The sequence below is a fragment of the Fundulus heteroclitus genome, chromosome 20 (assembly GCF_011125445.2).
Source record: "Fundulus heteroclitus isolate FHET01 chromosome 20, MU-UCD_Fhet_4.1, whole genome shotgun sequence".
Classification (NCBI taxonomy): Eukaryota; Metazoa; Chordata; class Actinopteri; order Cyprinodontiformes; family Fundulidae; genus Fundulus; species Fundulus heteroclitus.
In genome coordinates, this window is record NC_046380.1 from 42,646,898 (window position 1) to 42,671,039 (window position 24,142).

Below are 24,142 nucleotides of genomic sequence, written 5' to 3' on the forward strand. Positions count from 1 at the left end.
CTCACCTGTCTTGACGTCTTGTCCGAAGAAACAGACCTGCAGAATCCACCTGCTCAGATTTTGCTCTGGCTCTCCCCTCATACTTCCTGGATGTTACCCAGCGAGGCCTGAGATTCCCCCTCCCGAATTCTGCTGGCTCTTCTCTCCCTCTGGTCAATCCATCTGTCACCCACCGCCGAGGAGGCTCGCTCTAGATCCCTCGCCAGTAACATCTGCCGCCCTCAGCCACTAGCCGCCTATCACCACCAGAGTAGGTTCACAGAGTTCCCTCGGCGCTACTTCTTCCCGGTTAGGTCTGCCCAGCTTTTATGGTAAGCAGCGCAGCTTCTAGTAGTTCTCCTGGTTCACCTTTCAGAGTCACTTACTCTTCTTCTCTTTGCAGTCATTCCAGCCTTGACGTTCTGACCCTGCCGAGTTGCCTGTAGTCCCGTCCATTAGATCTGCCTGTTTCCTAAATAAACATCTTTAAACTGTGCTTTGCTTCCCGATCGTATCTGCATGTGGGCTCGTCATCTGAAAACCATGACAGGTAGCGTATTTCAAAGTTGACTGCAAATTTCAAAGTAGACCTGTACGCTGCACATTTACCCCAGTGCTACAAAACATATAGAGGTCCTATGCAAATGTTGCATAGGACATATGCAGGTATCCTATGCAGTCACTATGTATGCACAAATGAAGAGCAATTCGCCTCGACATGCTAAATACTTAGCCTGATAAGGGTGTGACTTATTTTGTGAATAACTATTTTCTTACTCAGGGGCATTAACTAATGGACTCTGCATAAGTATTAAACTTTCCACCCAATATTGGGTGGAAGTTAAACATGTTCAACTTTCTAATGTGATTGCAATATATGCCTATATTTTCTATACCCTGTCGTGCAATTGTGCATCCGCATTTTTGTTTCAAAAACATAACAAAAGAAAACCATGGGAAAATAATGCTCACAGCAAAGGTCCTTAACATTTGTTAATCTCGCACTATGTCATACACATTCTTCTCTGATGCCAACATGCTGGATTTCTTAAAACTGCAAATAAAAGTGACGATAAAGCCTACACTTTGATTAAGCCTGGTAATAATAATAGTACTTGGGGGCACTCACAATTGCAAAATGGTCAGTTGATGCTTAAATATGAAAAAGTTAAAAATGATTGTAATGTCCCAGTAAAAATATTGTACAATGCCTGACGTTGTAGGTCACTGAATTCCACACCCTATACACATGCAATATTCAGAATAGATAAAACAGGAATTAATGTTCAGCAAATGTTCTGAATGTTCTTTTTTTGATTTTGTTTGAAGGCCTGATGGGCTCTGTACATTACATTTAAGAAAATTTTGATTTTCTTAAGCTGTACAGGAGATGTAAAGGAAGGGATGTTTTTAATCAATATGCTGTCCTATATCTGTTATCTAGAGGAGCTCTGAGTAAACCGTGGCTGGTATGTTTGGCAATTTGTCTTCATAAATTCAAATGGTTAAGAAAGTACATACAGCAAAAGTTAATGCATGCAGACTTGAATTAGAATAAGATCTATTAACCATGAATCATTGTTCTACCCGTCTTCCTCTCTGAAATTAAATGACAGAATTTTAAGGGATTTCAAATAGTCCTCTTTTGACTTTTGTAAAAACTCTCCTTCATCATAAAAGTATATAAATACTTAAAATAAAACAAATGGGAATAGTTTTGAACAATTAGCCTACTAGCCTAAAAACGGGGGGTAAAGTCTGTGACTCAGTGTTGTGCTTGACGTTTGTTTGCCGGTGGTGAGAGTGACTTAAACATAACCAATGAGGGAAGGTTGTACGGTACATTTCTGCCATTATTCTTCCTCAAACCTTGCATTGTGTTATATTTAAAACACATTTTGTTTTAGCTCAATAAACTCCAGGGGATCCTCCATATGAAGAAGGTTCTACAAAGATTTTCTTGTGGATGTAATTCATTAGTGGATAGCCACAAATTTCTTGCTTAATTTTTGAACCTGACTTCTAGTATCTGTCCTGATGTATCAATCTGGGCTGAGTCTTTAGTGCTTTTTTTTATTCAATTCAATTGTATTTTATTTATATAGCACCAATTCATTAAACATGTCATCTCAAGGCACTTTACAAAGTCAAAATCAATCAGATTATCCCTATTTAAGGGAACCGGTTAATTGAATCAAAGTCTTGACAAGCAGCATTCACTCCTCTAGAAAGTAGTTGTCTGCACTGTCCATGGCTTTGCAGCAATACCTCATACTAAGCAAGCATGAAGCGATTAAAGTCTGTCTTGACACTTGCTGCTAAGCACTAGGGCTAATTTGGAGTGACATTAAAGGAAGCAGATGGGACTGATTGTTCAGTCCGCTAGAGAGGGCAATAACAAGGAGCAATCTCTGCACTCTAGATGCAGATATGTGAAGTTGATTCTCACAGAAAAACTGTGTAAGATGTTACATTATTCCTTTGCGTGTATATACTGTACAGACCAAGCTCTTTACTGTCTGTTTTGGAAATTTTTTTGACCAACTACATGGATAAAGAAGATGCTTGATGTTGTAGATAAAAGCTAAGCATAATAAATGTATCTAAATGTGAGGCTCTCACACAAACAATCAAGTTCAATATATATATTTTTTAGTTTGGAAGCAGAATGAACAGCGTGTTGATCCAAGCCCACACCACAATGTGGAAAATGTGTATGGAATCGCAGAATTAGACTTGTAAAAATGGAATATGGTTTAGATTTTGCCCGTGAAACACTAAAACATTCACAGAGGAAGGGCAGAAAGCCTGTCTGAGCTTACTCAAAGCTGCATGCTGCTGTAACACTAACATTCATGACGTCCCAAGCAAAACATTTTATTTATAAAGAGGGCAATAATTCTTTCTGCAGGTTATGCACACATGTGAAATATTGGAACAACAAAGACTACGCTATAGAATTAAGAAATGGGACATTTTAGTACCTCATCCGTCTCCACACAACTGTTTAACAGAGCACTAAAACTGCAATCCTTAGGTTTAAAAAATAAGGTGTACTAAACTTTAAAAACTGTGTTTCAAAGACTAGACAAAGACAAATCCAACTGTAAAAGCTTTTGAAACTGCACCAGTTTTATCATTGTCTTGTTTTAGAATTTATGGACATATCGATAATAAGACCCAACTTTTGTTCAGCCAAGTTCCAGGGTTAAACGTTTTACTGAAATGCCAAAAATGTTGTAAAAATTCAGAAATAAATAATATTTGATTCTGTTAACAAAGAAAACTGTTTTAGTATGTGAAGTGCTATATGTGTTATATTAATCAACAGTGAGGTAAAATGAGAAGCCCCTGATATCTTACCTGCAGCAGGCAACTAAGTTCAATTTCATGGAAGTTGACATAATCACCTAACACACACATCATTATACATAAATTTTTTATTAACATCATGTATTATGTCGTTTAAATTGTGACATTTACAGCAGACCCTGTTAAAACATTTAGCTTTTCCATGATGATAGCTCGTGTTAATTTTTTTTCATATTTAATGCAGTTTCTTCATTAAACTCCACAGCTGTTTTTCAGCCATTCCTCACCCTCATAAATTACTTTAATTCATCTACATAACCTTTTTCTCTCAGTTTAGTTTAGTTATTTTTTTAACCTATGTTAGGAAGAACTGAAAAGTTCTTTACAAATAAAGTTTATTTGGCTGATACTGCAGGCCAGAGACTAACTTGTAATAACGTTTTAACAGAAACCCACTTCCAAAATCTTGAGCCACCCTTTTAATGTATAGTTTTTGAGAAATAATGTCTGGATATTTGTGCAAAATTGAATGAAGAAAGAACAAGAAACAGCAGTAAGCACCAAAGAGTTAAATAGCTACAATCATTTTTCAACAAGGATGGAGAGACTGTGCAGAAAGCTTAATTTTATACTGATTGGGAGCCTTGATGGTAAAGATCCATGAAAAAGTTACAATTATCTAAAAAGGGGAGACAAACATTTCACACATAAATGTCTTTGTCCTTTTCACAGTGTGCTGAAGACATTGAGGGATACTTTTCCTTATTGCAGATCTCTTTGTAGCCTTCTGTCTGTGTTAGACCACTTGCTGTTTTTTGGGGGCAAAAACACAAGGATAAAATCATGATTTAAAAAAATTATTACTCCAATAAACATTAGTAAATATTTTACCATCGATTAGGTTGTAGAGGAGGCTGTAACTTTGCCCCGACTGAGGGAGGTGTGCTTCACTTCAAGTTCTTCTGAGAACTCCTTCAGTATCTAAGGTACCAAACAAGGAACCCCACAGAAAGAACACACAAATCACTTATTTTTCATAAGCTATCCATTACAAGGATTATATTGCTAGGTTTTTGCTCAGTGTTTCCTCACCTTATAGAATGTTCCCATCAAAAAACCCTAAAATAATAAAAAAGAAATAGTTAAAACAACGTATTGGTATTTTTAAACGGATATATTAAAATGAAAGTAAATCCTACCGTAGTTCAATGGTGTTAAAACTAAATTTTCTTGCTCCACACCTGTGAGGTCTGAAAAATAATTAAACATATATTGTTACACTGCAGAAACGTAAGGGTATGAGCGGTAGCGTTATCGAGGGGATTCCTAAGACGTCATAGAGAGGATTCCCCCCACCATGTATTCAACATATAACTTAAAAAAAGACACCGCGTGAAGAACTCTCAGACAGAGGGTTAGAATATATTCATTAGAAAAGATAACTTACCGAAGAAGCGTACGCCATGTTGTGGGGTGTGCGTGGAGCCTGCGTTCTGACCCTCTGCGTGAATCTGAGCATTAGTGACGACCCGTGCAGGATCTCGTTGTGACATGTTTTGGGGGGAGTCACCGTGTATGCGTTCAATTAGGTGGGAGGAGAAGGAGCCTTATGTACATTATTGATAATACAGTTATTATGTTGTCCGTGAGATGTTTTTTTAGGATGCGTAAAGGCGTGAAATGCAACATCCTGTTGATTGTTTTTTTTGATGACAGGGTGTCAACTCTTTATGGATAGCGCGAGGGTTCTGGAGAGACAGACACAGTCTTTCTCCTGCCCGGGGTGCTTCCACACACATGCGGAGTATTGTTTTAACTACTTCCTGACCGAGTCAATTTATGAACCTCACAGTGACCTGTACACTATATGGACTGAACTTATTCTTAGCAACACTGCTGGCCCTGGTCAGTATGAGGTTAAACAGCTAGTGCTTAGAGGGGAGAAGTGAAGGATTACATTTCAGGGTTTTGCCTGGACGAGCAGTCTTTGTGTCTTTATCCCACGGGCGCTTCGAACAAGCTGAATATTGTTTTAACTGCTTCCTACCGAGTCAACTCATGAACCTCACAGTGAGAAGGTGACCGGCACAGTGTATGGACAGATTTTGTTCTAAGCTGCATTTACCAACCCTGTGAGTATGAGCTTAAGCAGTTAGTGCTTAGAGGGGAGAAGTGAAGGATTCCATTGCAATGTTCTGGCAGCGCGAACAGAGTTTGCACAAGAAAAAATTGTATTTGTGTTTTTATTTACAGATTCCAGATGGGCAAGTCGTTTATGCGTCTAAACTGTTTATTGTTTATATAGGTTTCTTTTGATTCTAAAGAGCAAAAGTCTTCTATCCTGTAGCCTTTAAGTATTCAGAGTCTGACGGCTTTTACGGCTGAAACAAAAACTGATTTCCCCCACCTTCAAGATTGGGTATGGATAACGGAATTAAATAATTCAAAATAACTTTAAATAATCAGAATAATACTAATAAAAAATTGGGTATGCATAACGGAATTAAATAATTAAAAAAAAATAATAATAAATTACAATACTATAAATGAAAATTATAGTTTTAATAATAATATTAAGACTGTTAATAATAATAACAAAAAGGAGAATAATTATAATGGAAAAGTGGAAAAGTTCTTGTTTGGAAGTAGGAAGTGTCCTAGTGTGTCACCTCAGGATTGTGTTTTTATGCTTGGAACAGCAGAACTGGCTGCTTGACTGGATTCATGCGTGAGTCTTTTTGTCAACATGCATTTTCATCTTGATGCTCTACAGAAAGAAGACTGTCATGTCCGTACCTGGCCAGCTGAATGCTTCCACCTCACCCACCCTCCGGCCCCCTGTCACATTGCCTCACCTCTATCAGCGCAAAAGTCTGTGCACATATATATTCGATTCTTTCTGTAAGAAATGTTTATTATCAGGTTTCCTCATTATCTTTCAAACCACAGACAATTTTTAAAGATGACAAATTAAATTGGATTGGCTTTTAATACATAGTCTAATGATGCTCTATATGGATGAAGCTGTTTTGTCACATTCTGTCACATCAAAAAGCCAAAGTTTGAATTTATATTTATAATTTTTCTTAATCTTGAGTTATTTTTAACGAGCAGACAGATATCGGAGAGCAATGTAAGAAAAACAACTTGCAGAGCAATCTGCTTCTTGGTTCACTTTATCATTTCAGCAGATTGTCAGCAGACTTTTCCAAACAATGCCCTCCAGCTTCTCTCTCTCCTGGGGACAATACTCTAATTTTTTTTACCTACTCTTTCCTTTGGGTAATCAGTCAGACAGGCCCATAGGCTGGTGAGATAAAGAAGTGTGGAAAACTAGCATTTGATGCCCCTGTATCCTTCTGTGTTTGTGTTCCTTTAAATGTAGCCCAGAGAGGCAATCAACTGAACATCCAAAATTGCTCAGGAGCTTCATAAGTAGACACACAGAACAGAATTTAAAAAACTGTAGTTATTACCTCCCACCACATGGTGGCGCTTTGTATTGGATTACCGACGGTGAGCATATACACTCACGCAGATAAACCAAGCCACACTCACGCTGATAGACCGAACTGAGAGCAACACACCAGTTGAGCTAATTAAACTGAGTAAGAACATAAATTAAAACTCATAAATTTACAATACATTTTTGTTGTAGAGTGTTCATAAACCTTTCGTTATTAGGAGAGAATCTTATGAGCCTTGAGAGGAAGAGAGGAGCTGCTTCAACCACATATAAGCCCTCTGAACTCCAGTAAGAGCAGGGCTACATGCTAATATGTTAAAATGCTAGGCTTCGGTTATTAGCTTTGTTGGAGTTTGCTCATGTGAGGATGTTAATTGCTGAGACAGTTTAATAAAACCAGTTGGAGTTATTATCTAAAGTTTGACCCACCGTGGTACTATGTATCATTGTGCTTTATGAAAAATAACCAAAAACATGGCTAATTACAGTGCTAATGCTAATCACGGGTAGCTTGCTATGCTAGCACAGGTAGCCTACAATGCTACTGTGTTATTAGACACAGAAAGAGATAAAATGTGATGGTAAGATGCAGGAACATTGTTCTTACGTACTGTTTTTGTGTACATAATGTGATTTATTTCATTGTGGTTATTCAAATATTCATGATGTTTAAAAAGAGTGAATGGATAAAATGCATTCATGGTTAAAAAGGTTAAAAGACAAAGTGTTCTAGTTAAAAAAGATAAATATTGATTTAAAAGGTGGTTATTAATACAAACACTGCTTTAAAAGGTTGTGAAGTCCATTTGTGTTAAGAATATAACTTCTTAATGTATAATTGTGTTGAAATAACACTAAAGTTTGTACACAATCATTTACAATGATTGGTTATAAAAATGCAGAGAATCAGAGTAAGAATAGTGATGAATATAGTACTAATGGAAGTTAGTTTCTGCACCATGTGTGTAGATTGGTGTTATTGTTCTGGTGGATCAGGAATTGATCTACAAGAAGAATTCTGAGCCTTCCATGGCAGGGTTTCCCGCAGCGCTATCTTGGCGTGGCGGCCGCCACGCCAAAGTCACGCTACCGCCACGCCAACATTCCAAAAAAAAAAAAAGAAAAAGTGACGTTAACACGCGCTTTCGCGCGTGCGTGAATGGCATGGAAAAAACACATGGATACCCCCGCTCCGCGAGTCGGTCTGCCCCCCCCCCCCCCCGCTCCGCGAGTCGGTCCGCGGAAAACGTGTCGTCCACCCCCCCCCCCCCCCCCCGCTCCGCGAGTCGGTCCGCCCCCCCCCCCCCCCTCCGCCAGTCGGTCCACCTCGCATAAGCAAATTCCTGCGGGAAACACTGCATGGTTCAGTGGCGAGCCAAGCGACAGGAAAGGAGAACGGGATTAACTTCACAAGAACTACAGACATCTTCCTACTTCTCTGATTCAGATAATCACGCTCAAAACGAACTAAAACCTACCCGGGTAGTAGAAGAGTAAATGAACAGACAACACATACACCACACAGAACAAAGTTTTTCTTCTGGCATCGAAGAAAAGGACACTTTTATTTGAACTTTTCTATTACATTTTTGTTTATCAAAGAGCTCTATTTTGTTAGTCATTGTTTTAATTCTTTGTATTAAAAGAAATAATACTTGTTGAATGCAACAAATGAGCATTGTTCAACTTCCACTCAGAGTCCAACTTTCTGAACCTAGAGAATGTGGTTTCTTCCTAACTTCAGGGTTAAAAGTGCTACATAAGGGAACCAGTTGATTGCTTCAAAGTCCCGTCAAGCAGCATTCAGTCCTGGAGAAGCGTAGAGCTACAGGGAGAGTCGTCTGCATTGTCCATGGCTTTGCAGCAATCCCTCATACTAAGCAAGCATGAAATGACAGTGAAAAAAAAAACACCCATTAGCGGGAAGGAAAAACCTCCGGCAGAACCGGGCTCAGTATGAACTGTCATCTGCCTCAACCGACTGGGGTTTACAGAAGACAGAGCAGAGACACAACAAGACAGACAAAAAAGCACAGAAGCACACATTGATCCAGTAATCTGTTCTACATTAGATGGTAATAGCGGATGATCTGTCTTCCCTGGATGATGTCACAGTTAACAGAACGTCAGACCAGGTGTACCTTGTATGAAGAAAAAAGAGAGAAAGCAAAAAGTTAAAAGCTGAAATGACAACAGTCATTTCAATGTAATGCAATGCAAAACTAGAGAACAGTAGACTGGAAAACAGTAGAACTCAGTAGAGTGAGAAAAATAGGGCCTGATGTCCTCCAGTAGCCTAAGCCTATAGCAGCATAACTATAGAGGTAACTCAGGGTAACATGAGCCACTCTAACTATAAGCTTTGTCAAAAAGGAAAGTTTTAACATTAGTCTTAAAAGTAGACAGGGTGTCTGCCTCACGGACCAAAACTGGGAGTTCCACAGGAGAGGAGCCTGATAGCTAAAGGATCTGTCTCCCATTCTACTTTTAGAGACTCTAGGAACCACCAGCAACCTGCAGTCTGAGAGCAAAGTGCTATGTCAGGGACATACGGGAAATCAGAGCTCTGATATATGATGGAGCTTGATTATTAAGTGCTTTATACATTAGAAGAATAATTTTAAATACCATTCTTGATTGAACGGGAAGCCAATAAAGGGAAGCTAAAATTGGAGAAATATGATCCCTTTTGTTGATTTTCATCAGAACTCTTGCTGCAGCATTTTGGATCAGCTGAAGACTTTGAACTGCATTTGGTGGACTTCCTGATAGTAAAGAATTACAATAGTCCAGCCTTGAAGTAACAAATGCATGGGCTAGTTTTTCAGCATCACCCCTGGACAGAATGCTTCTAATTTTGGCAATACTCCTGAAATGAAAAAAGGAAACTCTGGAAACCTGTTTAATATGGGATTTAAATGACATGTCTTGGTCGAAAACAACACCAAGATTTTTTTGTTTTTATTACCAGAGGCCAAGTTAATGCCATCCAGATTAAGTGATTAAGAAGTTTATTTTTTGAGGACTCGGGTCCAGGGTGAGAATTGAGGTGATGATTGGCCGGAATTAATTCTATAGCTGTATTGTAAGTTTTTGGGAGTTGGAACCTAAGGCTTCCTCCTCTGTTTAAGGTTGGTTTTTCTCTCTTAACGTAGATGGCTTCCTTCACACCCCTTTCAAACCATCTGTCTTCTTTGTCCAGAATGTGAACATTTTGGTCCTCAAAAGAGTGTCCTTTGTCCTTAAGGTGTAAGTGGACAGCAGAGTCTTGACCTGAGAAGATAGCTCTCCTGTGTTGAGCCATGCTTCTGTGAAGAGGTTGTTTGGTTTCTCCAATATCACCCTCATATGGGTGATCAAAACATCACTCTTTTTACCCAAGCCAATAACAACCCTAACGACTCCTCATTACAGAGGAGTGGACCAGTTTCGGTTCAATCTGCTGGCTTAATGTCTTTAACGACCGCCCATTACTAAGGGGTGGACCTGTTTCGGTTGAATTTGCATTACAAAGGCCTTGTAAGCCATTACAAGGCCTTTGTTTGGACAGTAGTATAAAGCTTGGTACTCATCATTACTCTAGACCTTTTGAATTGAGAAAGCTCACGTCTTCAACTACAGAAAACAAGTCCAGTTGCTTTCTTTTTTTACGTTTTTTACTTTTTTTTGGAATGACCATGACCTGGATGACTGAGAATCTTCACCAGCAATATGCATCTTGTTCTGATAAAGAGTCTTGAACCTTTTCAGCCGGGGCCTTCTTACCAGTTTCACTTTCCATAGCTCTCTGTAATCTATCTACTCCGCTAAAAGAACTAGGGTGAACAGGTGTGTAATATACCCGTTTCATTAACTTTTCTTCAGCAATACCTTCCCACACAAGTAGTGATGCTAAATGAAGGAAAAGACGCCTGTATTTGGGGTTTTTATGTATTTTATTAACATAATCAGGAAAGAAATTACATTCATTTATTATACCACAAACTAATTGTAAAAAAATCATTTCATATATAAAAAGAAAAGATGCAAAAATAAAACAGATACATTGAAAAGACATTCTTTTTAATACAATGTCACAAACTAATTGCAGAAAACACAGATTATTTATATTACAACCTAATTGTATTTTTTTCTTCCCAGTTTCCTGTCTAGCAATGTGGCAATAAGAATTGATGTCTTAATGGCAAATAGAGCTCGACAGATTTTGCTTTCACAAGTGGAGCAAACAGCTTTCGCCATAGTGCTCCGCTTGATTTGTGCATGTAAATAGCTTTATTGTGATTCCTGCAGGTAGAATTTCAAATTATATGGACTCTACAATGGGAAAGTATGAGAGTAAAGGAAGAACAAGAAGAGAAAAAAAAGAAAGAGAAGAGGTGAAAGAAAGAAGAGATAAAAGGGAGCGAATGATAAAACGTCCTCTGTCTGCTCTATCACCTGGAAAGAGGCGCAAAAAGAACAGCACAACCAACAGACATAAAGCAACAGACACAATCGAGTAACACCTTGATGTCATTACTAAATCATATGTAATATTATTTAAGCTGACATGTGTAATGTGATACCTGAAAAAAGAAAGTGAAAGAAAATAAATACATGAATTACAGGCTTTCTGTATATAAGTGAACACTTAATACCTGGAACCCTGCACCTGTGGGAGTTTGTGAGAGTGCACTAGTTTAGGTGAAAATGATCCAAAAGGAAATAGCTCGATAGTGGTTGTAGAGAACGACAGGCCCGCCTTCCCCGAGCACAGAGGCAGGGGTCAGAGGACCCATAACCCCGGACTCCCAAAGGGGTCCCCAAAGCAGGGCGCCCAAGAGGGGCCATCACAGGAAATCTGCAACCCCCACCGCCCCGAGGAAAGAGGAGAGACGACCCCGAGGAAATCCCCCAGCTACCGCAATGCCGACACCCCCAGAAGCCGCGGGGACGAGCCCATGGGCTACGCCTGCAGCCAGCCGCACTGAAGTGGTCCCGGCCATGGGCCTTGAGGGCCAGAGGCCCCAGGGGCGCCCCGCCCTCGCCCCCGTGGCCAGGCCCCGTGAAGCCACCACCAGGATTGGGCCGGCACCCACCCGGGAACCAGCCCCAAATCTGAGGACCGTAAATGCGCCAGAGGGCCAAGGTGCCTGCCAGCGCAGCGGAGGAGGGCAGGACGTGGGGGGATGGGCTCCAGACCTAGCGTAGACTTGAGATGTTCTTGGGAGAGGGAGCGGACCAGACCCGAACCTGAAAAAAAAACTCATTCACACCATCCCTCCCTAATGCCCCACTCACCACACACACTTACAAAAAAAGGACACTGTACACACATTCCCACATAACACTCACATCCAAAAATCCCAAGTGGATTGTCACCCCAATTAACTATACGACTGCCTGTGCCCGACCCCCGGCCCCACCCCCGACCAGACGCCCCCCGGACCAACATGAACCATACGGGCCACCTAACAAGAGCCCCCTCACCCACTAAATACCTGATAAACCCCCTCCCTCCCCGACCTTACCCTAGCCACCCCTGCCCCCCACCCCTTTCTGGGGAGAGCAGAGGCGTCAGCCCCAGACCCGGCAAGCCTCTGGCTACCCACAGCAGCCCCCCGCCAACACCCCGGACCCAGTGGCCTGTACCTCCTCCAGGCCCCAGACTCCGTGCCGCGATCGGAGATCGGGGGTGTGCAAAAGACCCCGATCCTCCCTACGCCCACTCAGATGTTGTGTTGTTGCATGTTGTTCTCAAGTGTGTTTAAAACTGGGGTGCCGAAGAGGGTGCACGGCACAGCCCACCCCCCTCCGGAAGGAAGCTGGTGCCAGCGCCCCCCTCCAAGCAACTACCCAGATCCCTCAATGTCTAAATGCGAGAGGGGGTGAAGGGAGTTGGCCGAGGCGAGGCTCACACATCATAAGCCCCCCCCCCCAGACATCTTTACCCCCACCCTCCCATACCGTGGCCTACATGAATGTGCATTGTGAAGATGTTTGGAGTGAAAGTGTCTAAAATGCATGATAAAATTGGGGAGAGGGACGTCATCAGAAAGTGGCAACCTCCAGTAACGCCCCCCTCCCCAATGACCTACATGTGTGGCGGCATGATGGAGCAGGCAGAGGGAGGAGTCCGGGGATGGGGAGCAAAGGACTGGGGAGCCAACCCAGGGAGCCAGCTCCCCTACTGACTCCAATAGGCACCCCCGCTCCCCGAAAGCCCCACCCGGAGAAAGGGGCCCCTCCAGCGGCACCACCATAGCCTGGGGCCTGGGAGAGGCTGCAGGGCCCGCCAGCCAACCACCCACCAGGACCAACACCGCCACCCCCCCAGCCCACCCACCAAGCCTACTGGCTTTACCCCCCTAAAAAAACATAAAAAAATAAAATAAACCAGGACTGGGACAGGGGGCCGGACACAAGCCCACCAGAACGTCCACCCCCCCCCCCACCTGTAGATTTAACCCCTCCCCAACACTAACATTCAAACAACTCACCATACATTCGACAGTAGACATCCAGGCTGGGTTAGTCTCTACTCCCCCTCCCTCCCCTCCCCCCACTAGCAGAATGCCGATCCAATGAAGGGGAAGAGCATCTGCCATGAGATGTCAATGTCCATGCCCCCCTACCAGCTCAACAGGCCCCGAGGCCCCCCAGCGCACCAGAGGCCCCGTGCAGGGGCAGACACCCGGGTGCGCGCCGGCCCAGACCCCAAGGGGCACACCCCTCGGAACCGGAACCGCCCGAGGGCGGCGCGCCCGGAAGAAGCAATTAGGTTTGGCATCAGTGGCCGCTATACGGACCCCGGGAAAAGGCTGGATGCACCCTCGGCTAAGAGGCCCGATGTTTAAAGGCTAAACGGTTCTCTCTGCCTCTGTCTCTCTCTCTCTCTCTCTCTCTCTCTCTCTCTCTCTCTCTCTCTCTCTCTCTCTCTCAACACAGTGTCAAAGAAGATAGCAGATACAGCGCCTGATGAGATGTCATGTGTTTTAGGTCTTTCACCTTCACCTTTTTTCAACTTTGACTGCTGGTGCAACATTACACTTACATTCAGTCAATCAGCAATCTGAATGTCCATCCATCCAGCGTCACAAGTGTCCTGGAGGTTCTGGGTTCCACTCCCACAGACTGACAGTCTTGGTCCCTGAGCAAGACTCTTAACCCCAGATTGCTCCCCAGGCGCCACACAATGGAAGCCCACTGCTCCCAAAGGGAATGGGTTAAAGGCAGAGAACAAATTTCATTGGAATGTATGTTGCAATTACAAATAAGATGATTATTATTTAGAAACTGATCAGAGTTTGAACTGTTTAGTGGAGCTTTCTGAGTTATCTAAAATTTTAGCTTCATTTAAACCTTCAACTTGTATGTTAGACCCAATCCTTACCAAGTTATTTAAGTATTCCCTTTAAATAATGCCACGATTTGGACATGATTGATGTATCCTTAGTACCACAAGCTTTCAAAGTAGCTGTTATTAAACCTTTACTTAAGAAAACCTGTCTTGATCAAGATGACTTAATAAATTACCGACCCATATCCAGTGGTCAAAGTAGTTTCAAATTCTTGCTGGTACTATTAATTAACTTTGATACACAGTTAAAATCCTCGGTTCAAACTGAGACAGGTGACCAAAGACTTTAAGCTTTGCTTAAATGACAACTTGCTTAGATTCCTGCACTTTAGAGTATATTAAGCACTCAGGGCAACGTCATTTTATTTTAATGTGCTATATACACAATGTTGAGTTGAGAATATTAATAGCTTTTAAAAAGGGGGGAATTACTTTTTTTGATTGCAAACAGCTTCTTCAAAAACAGCAACAACATATAACAATATTTTTTCCCTGACTTTAGCAAGAAAATATTGAGGTCGATAATAAAAGGAATTATCAGATTCACTTCCATGGAATGAAAACACCCCCTTATTATCATTATTCCATAGGTTTGTTTATCAATCTATGTCTATAACCAAATTTGTGACTGTGGCTGCGTTTCATCAAGCCTCCCTATGGTCCAACATGTCCTCTTCAGCTGTGACACTTAAAGTACGCAAGAGTTCACGGTGTGTCTTTATGCATGATCCAGCTGCTGATTTTTCCCTCTTTTCTGCTCCATGCACTTCTAGACTGTTACATTTTTTAACTGTTGTCATCACCTTTCAAAGCGACAGGTTTTTCATCTCAGCTTCCACCCTGAGCAGACACTTTATCTCCTCTATTGCCCAGCATGCTCTTTTGTGTAATTACGCATGCTGAAGGTTGAGTTTAAAGTTGTTCTCTGTGCACATGTTTTGTTTGTGGTCCGAGCGGACCACAAACAAAACAGAATGGACATTCTGCTTCACATTTAGTCCATGAATAGTTTTAAAGACCAAAGCCGACAAGAAATAGCACTTTCCAATTTTGGAACAGATTATCTGGTACCAACATAATTTATTCTCAATTATACTGGGTTGAGGTGGTGATGGGCTGCTTTTGTTTTTCTTCCATTGGGATAAACAGTGGGGAAAATATACATAAATAAAGATTTTAAAGGGCTCCTTTACAAGGAAGAGGAAGATTGACAGGTCTGAGCTGAAGCCCCTGATGTACAAGTCCCTTAAAAGGTCCCTTAAAAGTATGCACCTAAATTACATGTGACTAAATCATGCACACCTGAATTCAAGCGCATGGCAACACAGCAATCCATCGAAGCACTGCTTGTTCTAAGTGGTTATGATTGAACTAAATAGCATGTTCGCTGCTGTGAAGCGGGCGCTGTACCGGTCCGTTGTGGTGAAGAGAGAGCTGAGCCAAAAGGTGAAGCTCTCAATTTACCGGTCAATCTACGTTCCTACCCTCATCTATGGTCATGAGCTTTGGGTTATGACTGAAAAGCGCATTACCGAGATCACCGAGATCCCAGATACAAGCGGCAGAAATGAGTTTTCTCCGTAGTGTGTTTGGGCTCTCCCTTAGAGATAGGGTGAGGAGCTCAGTCATCCGGGGAGGACTCAGAGTAGAGCCACTGCTCCTCCACTTCGAGAGGAGCCAGCTGAGGTGGCAAAGGCATCTGGTTAGGATGCGTCCTGGACGCCTCCCTGGTGAGGTGGTCCGGGCATGTCCCACAAGGAGGAAACCCAGGGGAAGACCCAGAACACGGTGGAGGGACTATGTTTCTCGGCTGGCCTGGGAACGCCTTGGGATTCCCCCGGAGGAGCTGGGGGAATTCCCTACTGAAGCTGCTACCCCCGCAACACGACCCCGGATAAGCGGAAGATGATGGATGGATGGATGGATGGATGGATGGATGGATGGATGGATAAATAGCATGTAAAACAACTACTAACTCTGTTATTGATTTTAATTGGCACATTTTGCTACAGGCAGAAGGACATTAAATGTGGTGTTGCACGTTTTGAAGGCTGGACAGTGACAAGAACCCCTTGCTCCAAGGAAAGGGAGAGGAGAGGAGCAGAAGGTAAGAGCGTTGAGGCACAGGCACACCACATATTGTTTAGAAAAATGCATGATTAATAAAAACTAAACTTCAAAACAGATTGGGTGGTGTTTCAGACTACATCTGGTTAGAGGATCTATTATCTGATCCAAGATGCGGCCGTAACTGTTTCTGAATGAAGGATTTATATCTGTCAGTCGCTCTCTCCTCTTAACAGTAAATTAAGACAGTAAAATTATTTTAGGTACTGGCTTACTGTCACACCTGCCTATATCTAATCTTCTTTTTCCTGTCTGATTTTCTTAAGAAAGTAGTTGCTAATCAAGAATATGAACATTCACAGATAATGACCTATTTGAACAGTTTCAGTCAGGCTCATCATAGCCCCGAAACAGCGCTGGTGAAGGTCACTTACGATATTCTCATGGCCTCAGATAATGGACTTGTGTCTGTACTTGTCCTGTTATATCTCAGTGCTGCATTTGATACAGATGATCACAATATTCTCCTTGAAAGACTTGAACATACTGTAGGGATTAAGAGAAATCATTAGGCTAGTTTAAATCGTATCTTTCTGACATATTCTAGTTTGTTCATGTCAATAATATATTTTCTTCCAACTCCGGGGTTACTTGTGGAATACCACAGGGTTCAGTCCTTGGGCAAATTCTCTTTACTATATATGGTCCCGATTGGTAAAATGATCAGACAGCATGGGATTAATTTCCACTGTTATGCTGATGACAGTCTATTTTTATCCATAAATCCCAATGAATCCAATCAATTACTTCGACTACAGTCTACATGTCTTGATGACATCAAAACTTAAAATATCTGCTTTTAAATTCTTACAAGACAAAACTTGTCATATTTGGTCCAGAGTCCTTAAGAATAATCTTCTTAATCATTCACCAAATCTGGATGGCATTAAATTGGCCTCTGGTAATAAAATAAAAAAGAGTCTCTAAAAGTAGAATGGGAGACAGATCCTTTAGCTATCAGGCTCCTCTCCTGTGGAACCAACTCCCAGTTCTGGTCCATGAGGCAGCCACCCTGTCTACTTTCAAGACAAGGCTTAAAACTTTCCTAAAGCTTATAGTTAGAGTGGCTTAGGTTACCCTGAGCTATATGCTGCTATATGCTTAGGCTGCTGGAGAACATCAGGGTCTCTTTTTCTCACTCTGCTGAGTTCTCCCACCCATTCCTTTTGGGGTCGTGAGGGGTCCTGGTGCCTATCTCTAGCTGTCAATGGGCGAGAGCCGGAGTACACCCTGGACAGGTCGCCAATCCATTGCAGTATGTTCCTAACAGAGAATTTGTCTCTTAAACTGCAGGTCTACTGGTGGTTGTTCCTAGAGTCTCTAAAAGTAGAATGGGAGGCAGATCCTTTAGCTATTAGGCTCCTCTCCTCTGGAACCAACTCCTATTTTGGTCTATGAGGCAGACATCCTGTCTACTCTTAAGACTAGGCTTAAAACCTTCGTTTTTAACAAAGCTTATAGTTAGAGTGGCATAGGTTGCCCTGAGCTACTTCTGTAGTTATGCTGCTATAGGCTTAGGCTGCTGGAGGACATCAGGGTCTATTTTTCTCACTGCTGAGTTTTCAGACAGTTCTCAATTTTGCATTGTTTTTTGTTATTTCAACTTCTAACTTTTTTGTTCTATCTGTCTTTTTTCTTTTTATAATAGGTACACCTGGTCTGGCATTCTGTTCAGTGTGACACCATCAAGGAAGGCAGATCGTCTCCCATTACCATATAACATAGTAAGGATTCTATGGCTGCACAGTGGAGCAGTGGGTAGCGCTGTTGCCTTGCAGCAAGAAGGTCCTGGGTTTGAGTCTAACCCTGGGTCTGTCTGCATGGAGTCTGCATGTTCTCCCTGTACATGCGTGGGTTCTCTTCGGGTACTCTGGCTTCCTCCCACAGTCCAAAAACATGAATGTTAAGTTAATTGGCTTCTCTAAATTGTCTTTAGATGTGTGTCAATGGTTGTTTGTCCTGTCTGTCTATGTGTTGCCCTGCGACAGACTGGTGACTGGTGTAAACCCTTCTCTTGCCCAGTGAGCGCTGGAGATATGCACCAGCAACCCCATGAGGGATTAAGCGGGTCAGTAAATGGTAGGATGGATGGATTAGTGAGGATTCCTGGATCAATGTGTGGTTTTGTGATTCCAAAAAAGTTACAAAAACCATTGGACTTTTTTCAGAATTTTGAAGACGTTTCACTTCCTATCCAGAAAACTTTCTCATTTCAAAATGTCTGGAGTAGTGTGGAGTTCCAAGCTTTATAGTACTGCATTGTAATGCCTTAGATAACATGCAAATTGAACCGAAACAGGTCCACCTCCTTAGTAATGGGGAGTCGTTGGCTTGGAACTCCACACTACTCCAGACATTTTGTATTGAGAAAGCTTTCTGGATAGGAAGCAAAACGTCTTCAAACTTTGGAAAAAAGTCCATTTGTTTTGTTTTTTAACTTTTTTGACTTGGATGACTGGGAATCTTCACCAGCAACGTGTGGTTTTGTGCATTCGATGTCTCTGCTCTGTCTTCTCTAACCCCCAGTCGGTCATGGCAGATGATTGTTCACACTGAGCCTGGTTCTGCTGGAGGTTTTCCTCCCTCTTGAAGGGGGGTTTTCCTCTCCACTGTCGCATCATGCATGCATGAAGCAACAGTGAGGGTTTGCAGTGAGGGTTTGCTGAAAAGCCTTTGACAGTGCAGATGACTGTCCACTTTGGCTCTATGCTTTTTCTGGAGGAGTGAATGCTGCTTGTCAAAACTGCAATCTACTGGATTTCCTTAAATACAAAACCTTTTGACATATCTGTTTGTATGAGTTGATTGAATTTGACTTTGTAAAGTCTCTTGAGATGACATGTGTTGTGCACTGGTGCCATATAAATAGAATTGAATTGACCTTAATTTAGTTGATTGGCATCTGACTTAGTATGCGCATAGGAGGATGGACCTACATATCCTTAAAAATAGCAGCGCTCCAACTGCAGGTTGCTCAAGTGCAAGCCCACAGAATTGACAAGGTCTCCTGATTAAATGTTTTCAGAAGAGAACTGAGTGACAGTCTGTTTGCCTCCAATTTAAGCCCGTTATCTGAGGCGATGACCCGGATAACTGAGAATATGCACATGCATGATGGAGCACCAAGCTCCAACAAATCCAAAATCAAAGGCTTTTGATGTGTAGTTATTAAGCACTCTGTCATTTAAAAAAATATATCAAGTTCAGTCTTAGTGCTATGACCTGGTACATAAACTGACTAGAAAGCACTGAAAAGATTCAGAACATTCAATTTAATTAAATCACTTTCTGATGACCTTTGCTTAACATTTTGTGAGTCTATAATTACACACCATTGAAGTATCCTGAATAAATTTCTATAAACGATGTTCAATCACTGGCATTTTTGACACCTGATTCACATAGTTCAGACCTTAGAGAAGCATTACATTTCAGCATTTTTCAAGCTTGACACAGCTGAAAGTACCTTCGGGGACCATGCCGTCCTATGAAAAAATACACTGATGATGAAAAAATAAAATAAAGGGAGCAGAGCATTAACTCCTGACATCTCTTTTAATGTAAGAATAGCCTTAGCAGTCCAAACGCAACTGTTGATCTTAATGTAGCCTTTTAAGCTATAAAGCAGTGAAACAGAGGAAACCATCTGGTTAAATTTTCCTCCTTGTGGTAATACATAATGTGCCTCTCGTTCATGCCTGAACATTGTGTGAGATTGCTTTAAACAGTAAGCCACTATTTTCAGGGAAAAGATCTAAAAGTAATCAGTAGGCGGGTTGTCTCTTCGTTAAGCCATGATAAGGAGGTTTGTGCATGTAGATGGGAACTATAAGAGGCTTTGCAGCCTGACTTTATTAAAAGGATCTGATATCTACCTGCACTCTAAAAGGGCAGACATTTTTGACATCATTACTTTGGAAAATAAGGCTTGATTTGTTATATTGGTGTTTACCCTAAAGGACCGTGTCAAAAGCATTGTTAATAGAATTCTGCTTCACAACAAATCATAAAGCATTTTTTTTGCCTGCCTGTTTGTCTGCAAACATCTGATTTCACAATACATTTTATTTTTCTTCCTCCATTTTGCACACACCTCATGGAAGAAATATCTTGATGGGCACAATGTACTACAGGATTCTGCACAGCACAGCAGCTGCCTGCCAGCTTTCAGACTAAAGGCCAGTTCTCACTGTGATGGTCAGCTGGAAATTCTTTTTATTTTGATACTGTTATCATTTCCCATTTCCCTACTTGATTGAAGCTTAAAAGCAAATGCAGCTCAGATCGTGCCAACATAAATCTCCAGGCCCATTAATCCGCTCTGGTGTCGTCTTTTACACAGAACTGCCAAATCATGTCTGGATATTCTGGGGGAAATTAAATGAATGACAATCAGAAAGAACTCACCCTCAGTGCAGACTGGATGGTGAAATAGGTAGGCGTCGTTGAGAGATGTCTGTTGATTATTTTTTGTGTATTGGATATATAGGAATCAGTGGCCTCTGTAGAGACAGTTAAGGTCGAGGTTGTGTTTTTTTCCTCAACTGGTTCTTTATAGTAAATGTTTTTTAAATTCTATGAAAACAACTTTGTTTCCAGCCTGTCATGTGCATTTTGCACCAGGATACAGGACATATTTTTCACACAAGTAACCAATTCTTTTTAATAATAGAACGTATTAACAAATATTGCTCTGCTATCCTACTGCTGATTCTTTTTTTCTTTTTACAAATGAATGAATCTTCACCAATTGCTTTGTTTTTACTCTTTTCTTCCTAACTTGTGCAGAACCTGAGGACAATAAAAAGTGTGTATAGCTGGAGGGCTCTTTGCCTCTTCATGTGACCCTTTGGCTTGGTGCTTGCTGTTCCTTTGCTTCAATGATGACTTACTCATATGTTTCAATCATATGTCTATCTGGGGCTGCTGCAGCCTTCAGGATCATTGATCTAGCAGCTGCTCTTGGGTTTTACAAACTTTCTACCCTTCTTACAATTTTAACAAACTAATTTGAAATTGTTTGGTTTTATTGATCAATGTTCCTTTATGTAAACATACTTTCTTTGTACAACACTTTTAGCTGTATTTATATTTCAACTCAAATAAAACACTGAAACACCATGTAAATAATTCAGTTGAATTCAGTTTAATTATATAGTGCCGATTCACATCTCATCTCACATCTCAAGGTACTTTGCAAAGTCAAATTTAATCAAATCATCCAGACACATTGGTCAAAAGCCTTCCTATCCTAAGGTAAGCCAGCAGATTGCATTGAGTCTCTACAAGCAGCATTCACTCCTCCAGAAAGAGTGTAGAGCCACAGTGGACAGTTGTCTGACTGTCAATGGCTTTTCAGCAATCCCTCATACTTATCATGTATGAAGCGACAGTGGAGAGGAAAACTCCCCTTTAACGGGGGCAGGCCATTCTGTCTCAACTAGTCCTTTTTAGAATGTTGTAAGAATCCTGGTAAAAAAGTTATTTTTATAAAACTTTCCTCAGACTGTGCCATCTCAACTGGATCAATCAATTTACTGTGGCTTCTTGCTTCAAGCAATCCCTTGGACTTTGTCTTCGGCATAGTTGCCGATGACCTCATCTATTTTGGTCTATGTTAACTACCAGTTTGTTGTCTCTGCGCCAATCATAAGGTCATATAACATTATCCATGTACTTTAAGTAATCATTCTTATGAATAAATTATAAAAACATTACCGTGAGACATTCGGAAATGTTATATCCAGGTTAAGAGTCAAGTCAAGAGTAAAGAGTATTTTATTTGTTACCGCAAGTGACAAAATTTCTCTTTGGCCACTTCAGTTCACATTACACATAATGAAGGCAAAAACTGACAAACAAACAGACAATGAACAAGAGTTACAGTGTTTTATGTAGCGTTCAGGAGAGTCACAGATAACATATAATGAGGTAGTAAGGTGCTTATTGAACAACGAGGATTTGAGGCTTTGTTTACAGCAATGTGCATTTAGATATTCTCAAATGATCGTGTGCAAGTAGACAGTAACATTATGGTGATTGTAACATATGGAGGGCTAGTAATAGTAGGGTGATTTTAAAGTGTTGCATTAGGGGGCGATTGACCAAACAGCTCTTGGGAAGAAACTGTTTCTAAGTTTATTTGCTTTTGCTTTATGGCTTCTGTAGCGTTTACCTGATGGGAGAGGGGCAAACAGCACATTGCCTGGATGGCTGGGATCAGTGGAGGTGTGTCTGGCCCATCTTTGGATTTGTTCTAGATAAATTGAGTCTAGATCCTAGAGACAGCATCCCACCATTGTGGGGTGGACAGCAGAACAGTCCTGGGTGAAAAGGGAGCTGCGCTAAAGACACAACCCTGCCGCCATCCTTGTGTTGTGGATCAGTAGAGCAGATGTGCGTTTCCCTATCCTCATCACCTGGGGCCTGTGGGTGAGGAAGTCACTGATCCAGCAGCAGAGAGATGTGGATAATCCCATATTGTGGAGCTTCAGAGCCAGAATGTCAGGGAGCATGGTGTTGAATGCTGAGGTAAAGTTAATGATGTCAGAGCTGAGTGCAGTGCTAACGAGACAGCGTCCTCTGTGGAGCGATTCGCCCTGTAGGCAAACTGTAGGCTGTCCAGGCCAGCAGGGATGGCTTCCTTCATGTACTTTAGGAGGATCCTCTGGAAGCACTTCATGATGATGTGGGTCAAGAGTGATGGGACGATAATCAATGAGGTAAGTGATTATTGTTTTTTTTGGAGACAGGCACGATAACAGAGGATTTCAGACAGGCAGGAACCATGAAGAGCTGCAGGGAGAGATTGAAGATATCCAGAAAGACCCCTGCTAGTGGGTCAACACATGATTTAAGTGTCCAGGCTGACACCATGTCTGGACCTGCGGCCTTGGTCTCTTGGTAGAGGTGCAAGACGAGAGGCTGATGGTGCTCCTCTGGCTGTGGAAAGGTTCAGGCTCCCTGCAGCTTGGAGAGTTGAAGCGTGTGAAGAAGCTGTTTAAGTTGTCAGGGTAATCTAATGTATTATTATCTCTGTTTGGGTACTTAATTAATTTATGGAACTTGGGGAGCACAGCGTTGAAGTTAACATGGTTAAAGTCCCCAGTAGTTATCATAACTCCTTCTGAATTACTGTTCATTTGGCCAGTAACAAAGCAGTAAAATTGTCACGATCTCAGCACTAGTGCTGGTCTGATTACCATTTGACACACCTAGTCAGCTCTGCCCTGCTTCCCATCTATTCTCATCAGTTCCACCTGCATCTCGTACTATATAAGCCTTCAGATCAGTCACTAGTGCCAGATTATTACATCCCAGTGAATTAATCCAGCGTTCTTTGTCTTGTCTGATAGTGTCCTTGACCTCTTTCTGTTTTTTGACCTTCTAAGCCTTACCTGACTCCGCCAGATGGATTTGCTCCGCATATCCATCTGGAAACTTTCCGTTGAAGTAATTTTGGGAAGGGGCGAAAATACTGGTTAGCTGATTGGCCTATGTTGGTGATAGATGGGCCAAATAAACCAATCAGATCAAGGAAGCATATGACGTACTCGTCAACATGCTTCAGCGTCGCTCTGTTACGAGCGACGACGAAAACACAACCACAAGCCAAGCTACTCTTGCTGCTGCAGGTAAAGGCTCATTAGCTCAGCAAAGAAATACTCTGTAATTCCGAAAAAACTTGCTCGATAGCCACGCTAATGCTAGTTTCATCGGCTAAAGACGCCATGTTCTTTAGACTGAACTGTCGCGCTTCTCGTTGCGTCACACCTCAACCCGCCTCAAAGCCAACGCTGATTGGACGTTCGTTTGGTGAACGGCTCCAAATTTTCTTTAACGGAAAGTCGCCAGACTGATCTGCGAGTGAAACCTTGAAAGCTCACGAGATCAGGATGGTCTTACGAGGCTATTCTGAG

The 24,142-nt window shown here is 41.8% G+C and overlaps 2 long non-coding RNA genes across 2 annotated transcripts; one reads left to right on the plus strand and one right to left on the minus strand.

Annotated features, from left to right (window-relative positions):
• Positions 1-3,698: 3,698 nt before the first annotated feature.
• On the minus strand, positions 3,699-4,831 carry LOC118567296. The gene is made up of 5 exons (XR_004933580.1): positions 4,739-4,831; positions 4,491-4,541; positions 4,384-4,410; positions 4,183-4,272; positions 3,699-4,099 (listed from the first exon to the last, which is right to left on the minus strand). It is a non-coding gene; the product is annotated as an uncharacterized LOC118567296 (long non-coding RNA).
• A 390-nt stretch (positions 4,832-5,221) lies between these two features.
• On the plus strand, positions 5,222-18,368 carry LOC118567194. The gene is made up of 5 exons (XR_004933535.1): positions 5,222-5,423; positions 6,065-6,192; positions 16,109-16,203; positions 17,872-17,947; positions 18,246-18,368. It is a non-coding gene; the product is annotated as an uncharacterized LOC118567194 (long non-coding RNA).
• Positions 18,369-24,142: the final 5,774 nt, after the last annotated feature.